Consider the following 6,746-nt stretch of genomic DNA (forward strand, 5'->3'; position numbering starts at 1 on the left):
AAGAACCATGGACAAGTGTGGGGAACAGAAACCACAGCTAAGAACATGGCCGTCAGCCTTTAACAGACAACTCATGGGAGAGAACTACCCAACACATCTTGAGCAGAAACAGATATTAAACTAGTTAACTTGAGACAAGCTAAAGTTATCTGAGGTGTGGGGGGGGGACAGTTAACTAAGAAAATGTCTCCCTAAGATTAGGCTGTAGGCAAGCCTGTTAACCATTTTCTTAATTATTGATTGATGGGGGGGTGCCTGGGGTGCCCACCCATTGTGGGTGGTACCACCTCTGGGTTGATGGTCCTGGGTTCTAAAAGAAAGCAGGCTTAGCAAGCCATGGGGAGCAAGCCAGTAAGCAGCAACCTCCATGGTCTCTGCATCAGCTCCTGCCTCCAGATTCCCACCTTTTTTGAGTTCCTGTCCTGACTTCCTTCAGTGATGAAAAGTGATGTAGAAGTGTAAGCCAAATAAACCCCTTCCTCCCCGAGTTGCTTTGCATGTGGTCTTTCAGCATAGCAATAGTAGCCATGTATCTGGGGCAGAAATTGGTATCCAGAATAGGGTAGTGCTTACAGACCTGGCCATGAAGGTTTGGGGGGGGTTTGTTTGTTTGTTTGTTTGTTCGTGGGGTTTTTTGTTTTTGTTTTTTGGAGGACTGTGGAAGAACTTAGGAATTTGGGGTGAGAAAAGCCATTGAGTATTCAAAGCTTGGTAAGCTGTTCTGTGTTGGAAGAATGTTGAAAGTAATGCAGATGATAGAAGCCTGGCTCGTGGAGTTTCAGGGGAAGTTGGGAGTCCCTTGATGACTCTATCAGAGCAGTTTCCTATTTAGAGTTAAGAATCTGTGATTCTGGTTAGCTGAGGCTGAAAAATCAGCTATGATAAAGAAGATACCAGAATCACTGAAGTGAAAGCTTCGCTTTACTGGGACACTTGACAATGCTCAGCTGGAGCTAAGAAATTGGTGGTGACTAAGAAGAGACCAGCATCATTGAGGTAAAACCTTCTGGGAAGTGTTTCCTCGGAGTCAGCACATGCAAGCTGTGTTTAGAGATGGCCAAGTTTGCACCTTGTGCTGGCAGCCGAACTTGATAGTATAGAGTCACCCAGGTGACCCTGGTTTTGAAGGTGCGAAGAGGTCATGGAAAGCAGCTGAGTCTTGTCACTGTGAGAGGCCAGGAGAGGCATTGCTGAAGGCACAGTTGGAGTAGCAGCAGAAGCCCCAGGATTAAAGAGTTCATAGGAAAAGTTGGGGCTTGGCACCATAAAGAGAGCCCAGAAGAGGCTATTGGTAAAAGTGCAGCCCACTTGCAACAGAAAACCCTGGCATTTTGAAGGTGCCAGTACTGTGGGATGAACACCAAGAACAGCATTCGTGGTGAAATGGAACCTGCCTGAGCCCTATGTGCTCCAGACAAGCTGTGTGTGCTCCAGAGGGCAGAGCCTGAAAAGTGATCTAGGCCTTTGGAAGAACCCAGATCTTGAGTGAATCCCAGACAGATATTGGAAATGGAGTGATTTGCACTGTTGGAGTTGGGTTTTACTTTGATTTGATTATGATTGTGCCCTGGTTCTTCCATCTGGTAATAAGGAAGTATTAGCTTAATTTTGATTTTTACAGGAGCCCACAATTGTGAGTCTTTGAAATTTTAAAAGAGATTTTGGATTTTTAGAGACTGAACTGTTAATGTGTTTGGATTTGGGGCTTTTAAAGTTATTTATGTTTTATATTGTGATGCTATCTTGGGGATAAATGAGAAAGGAAAGGTTCTAGTTGAAAAATGATGTGTTTGTGTGTCAAGTTGACATAAAACTAGCCAGCACAACTGACTCCTTTTCAACTTGACACAGCTAAAGTCATCTGAGGGAACCTCAATTAAGAAAATGCTTCCATAAGATCAAGCTGTAGGAAATGGAGAAGGAGTAGATTGGGGGGTAGGAACAGAGGAAAGTGGGGAGGCTGGGATGAGAAAAGGGAGGGAGAACTGTGGCTGGGATGTAAAATAAATAAGTTAATTAACAAAAAAATTAAGCCTATCTACAATTTTATTAATTAGTGATTGATGGGGGAGAACCCAGTCCATTGTTATCCTGGGTTCTGAAAGAAAGCAGGCTGAGTAAGGCGTGGGAGCAAGCCAGTAAGCAGCACTCCTCCATGGTCTCTGCATCAGCTTCTGCCTCCAGGTTCCAGCCCTGCTAGAGTTTCTGTCCTGACTTCCTTTGATGATGAACAATGGCAGTGTAAGCCAAGCAAATAATAACCCTAATTAGGACGAAGGGACCGTACTCTCTGTTTAGAAAGTCCCCTTTTCTGGAAAATGGGGTTCCTCAAGTTTGGATTTTGCTGCTGCTGTTGTGAGACTAAGCTTAACTGTTTAACTTTCCAGTAGTTTTATATGAGTAATTTATTTGAATAATTACAAAGTCTAGACCAAGCTTGTAAGATAAAAATAAGTCAAAAGTTTAAAATTAATTGAAGAAATCAATTTGATAAGTACTCAAACAATGATTTTTTCCATGAAAAATAAATTGCCTGTTAATTAGTGAATTTAAAATTAAATGCAGTAAATTTGCAATTGCCAGGGATGATAGAAAAAAAAAGGCAGACATGAGAAACAACCCACAGAAACCCTACATCTTGATTCCCATTTCAATTATTTCTTTGTTTCCTTTTTTTCCATGTTGGGGTTGAACCCATGCCTTGCACATGCTTGGCAAACACTCTACCACTGAGTCTTTATGCTTCTTTGTTTTCTTTCTAGTTATTAAAGTGAACATTTATTAAGAATCTACTGTCCAGCAGTGAGACTGGGACCACAGGGCTAAACCACACCCTAAAAGCAGCAGAGTGCCTTCTGTGGTTTCATTTTACCAGCTCAGGAAATTCACACCATAGCTCACAATTAATCGAAATGGGGTTGACACAGACAGTGAAATGTCTGCCACCCAAGCATGAGGACCTGAGTTCAGATCCCCATCATCTACATAAAAGCTGGGAACTGCACTACACATCTGTAACTCCAGTACTTCTGGGGGCCAGCAAAAAGTGGGTTGCTGAAGCTCGCTGGCCAGTCAGCCTAGATAATAGGTGAACTCTGGGTCAGTGAGAGACCCTGCTCAAAAAACAAGGTGGAGAAGGATAGAGAAAGATACTAATGTTGACTTTCAACTTTGCACATAAACACACATGCAATCACATACACACTACACATACACAAATGAAGAGTGTACTTACTCTATATAAGTATATTCTTTCTTCTGTAAGTTCTCTTTTAAAAGAAAGGTTTATTTTACTACATCTCATTCTTAATCCTAAAGAGAATTGGAGGAAGTGGAAGAAGAGCAGAAAGTAAGCAAAAAGCTATATAAACATGAACAGAAAAATAAGACAAAAACATAAAAGTAGAGTATAAATTATTTATAAACAACTTTAAAGTGAACCACAACTTTTCCTAGGGAATAGAAAACTCTAAAATTATATTTTTGAATATTATGACTGAAAAGCTACATGGTGATATAGCAGGGGACATAGGAATGAGACAGACATGACATCATTCCAGCACATAGCCTGAAGGAAAAGGTTAACTTGGAGAGAGAGGAGAGCCGGAGTCCTGATCCACTGTCACCATAGAAGTGACCTGACAAAGTGTAGCAGTAACGCCTGCATTACCGATACCCGTTTACCATGTCTGAGCGAAGGGCTGCGGATTAATCCCAGTAATCAGCATACCTGGAGAACTTACCGACGTCACTGTTCCTGAAGAATTTACCGACGTCACCGTTCCTGGAGAACTTTCCGACGTCACCGCTCCGTGTGTTGAGTTCTGAATCCTCTTCGACCCCTCACCTGGTGTCCGAAGTTACCTTCCCGGGTTTCGGCACCAGTTGCGGCGCGCTCCTCAGTCAGCGAGGAAGAACGACCACCATGCGAGGATTCTTCTCAGATCACACTTTATTGGAGCGCCTCTTGATTAAGGGAGAGTGGGAGGCGAGGGGCCCCGAGGACTAAACTGCCGCTGCTTATAAAGGGAATCAGGCACACGTGCCGTACTGTGATTGGGTCCCGCCAGAATGCTAGCACGGGGAGCCACGGGATAGGCTGAGGACATAAGGCCAATTACCATACTCGTGCATCATAGCCAAATATGGAGTTGTTTACAGCTAGGCTACCAGGAAGCCAGCGCCATCTTTGAATGGCGGCTCCCTACAACAAAGTATAAGGAATAACAAATCGGTCGAACCAATTAATGATAAGCTTATCCCACAAATATTTGAAGTATGCCTACAGTGAGCCAGGTACTCACAGCCCTCCAACTCAGTGGTATATAATCAATGTTTCTTGAACCAGTAAATGAAAGAATGGAATAAGGAACCAGGCAAGGCTTCTGAATATCTATCCATCCTAGTCTCTGGACCCCTCTGCTAGGTTAACTCATTCCCCTAGGCTCCTGTTGAATTCACACAGAAATAACCTTACTTTGCTTTACTGGGACACTTGACAATGCTCAGCTGAAGCTAAGAAACCAGTGGTGACTAAGAAGAGACCAGCATCACTGAGGTAAAACCTTCTGGAAAGTGTTTCCTCAGAGTCAGCACATGCAAGCTGTGTTTAGAGATGGCCCAGGTTTAGAGATCCAAGAAGACTTCAGGATCTCATGAGCCCCACAACAACCAAATGCACACATGTGGACCTGTTCCACAAATACTGAGGAATCTGGACAAGGGATATGGGATCTCAAGAAATAATAGTTTTATTGTTAATCCCCTCACTTCTGGGTAAAATGAAAACTAACATTTGATGAGCAAATACTACAGAGACAGTAGACATTTACATTCAGTATGTATCACAGCACTCTAGCTTGGGCCTTTAGCTGGGCGCCACTGCTATAACAAGTCACATGTCACCCATGACATGACCTGGGTAAAATACCTATGCTTGCTCAGGCACGATGACATTGGAGAGGATGACACCACAGGTCGGTCTCCCAGTGACAAAGATGTCTTCATCTGTCCAATATGGTGGCACATGTTCAGGCTGATCAATGAACTTATACCAAGAGGAGGGGTGCAGAGGATGAAGAGTGTGTGTGTGTGTGTGTGTGTGTGTGTGTGTGTGTGTGTGTGTGTGTAAATAACACAGGCAGCAAGATCCAATGTGACTACAGAGATCTGAAGGAAATCCTCTGAGAATTCAGCACCCCAGTGCTAGCCCAGAAGCCAGAGTTTAAGTAATAATGAACGCTCACACTCTTCCCTGTATGTCTTGGTAAGCCTCCCCAGGTGAGTCTAATGCGCAGGCGAGGACCAGAACACTGTCAGAGTTCTGGGGAGAAAAGCAATGATTCCTTCCTGATTCCTGCAAAGGTCAAAGCTGGCGTCTGTCTAACAAGACAGATTAACAACAGAAGAGCTGAACAAATGGTCTTGAAGTTCTGTGTGACCTGAGCGCTTCCAACTATTTAGACTGAAGGACCCAGAAAAAAACTGCATTTTTACGCTAAGTCTGATGAAACACTTGGAGAGTTGTGGAGAAACATGAGTGCCCACTGTGGTGGTAATCTAATTGTACTGAAATATTATTTTGATTGTATGTTAATAAATAAAGTTGTCCGGGGGTCAGAGCTATTAGAGCCATAGCAAGAGCGTGGCGGTGGTGGCACACGCCTTTAATCCCATAGATCTCTGTGTGTTCAGGGATACAGCCAGCATTGGAGACATATGCCTTTAAGACCTAGGGGGGCTGTACATTCAGACAGTGACGAGGCAGTCATGTGTTTGGGTTTACAACCCAATGAGAAGGCAGAACAACATACTATAAAAAAAACGAACAGACAGGAAGTAGGTCTCTTTCGCGAAGCTGGGACAGCAGGAGGAAGGGTGAGATTTTAGCTCTGAGCTCTGACCTCTCGGCTTTCTCTTTTACATTGTTTCTGTGTTTCTTATTTAATAAGACGGTTGGTTACATCTACAGCCCACAAATCTGCCCTGTTGGTAATAAGCTGGGGACGTGGGAACACAGCAAGGGCTGACTATTCAGATCCTTTGCTGGGTCTCTACAAGACATTCCTTCACCCTGTGTATGAGCCGGGACACCTCAGGGCCTCTGGGGTGACAGAGGTCAGAGAGTAACCTTTCCAGGTTTATAACTTGCTTTGGGGAGACGAATTCTAGTTTCTATGACCCACTTAGTGGGGCAAAAGGACTGGAAACAGGAAGGCAGAGATCCAAGAAATATGTTTGTTTCTAAGACCCTCTGAGCTTCTTCTATTCTGGTATACCCAAACATTCTGTATATCAATGTGCTGTTCCTCAGGGGATTGTAGGGCAGGGAGATGGCTCAGTGCTTCAGGGTGGTTGCTGGTCTTCCAGAGGATCTGAGTTCAATTCCTAGCACCCATATTGGGCAGCTCACAACTACCTCTGTAAATCCAGCTCCAGGGGATCTGATACTCTCTTCTGACCCCCATGGTTGCCAATACATTTATGATGTGCGCGCCATAAATAAAAATGAATTGTAGGGGATCACATACCAAGCCTTAACTGCAGCCTCGCAGAAGATTTAGTTCTTCCTCCTCTATCTTCCAGTTTCTACAGTGGAAATGATGGATCTTTCAAACGTAGAACACCAAATTACTAGATAAAGATTTCTGAGAGCGTTACAAGGCTTACCCTAAACTGGAATACTTAGAGAATGCTTGTCAATCTGAAAAAAAGTGAGAAAATTTTCAGAGTAAAGTTAAGTGATT

Source organism: Peromyscus leucopus, chromosome 6 (genome assembly GCF_004664715.2).
Source record: "Peromyscus leucopus breed LL Stock chromosome 6, UCI_PerLeu_2.1, whole genome shotgun sequence".
NCBI classification, from domain to species: Eukaryota; Metazoa; Chordata; class Mammalia; order Rodentia; family Cricetidae; genus Peromyscus; species Peromyscus leucopus.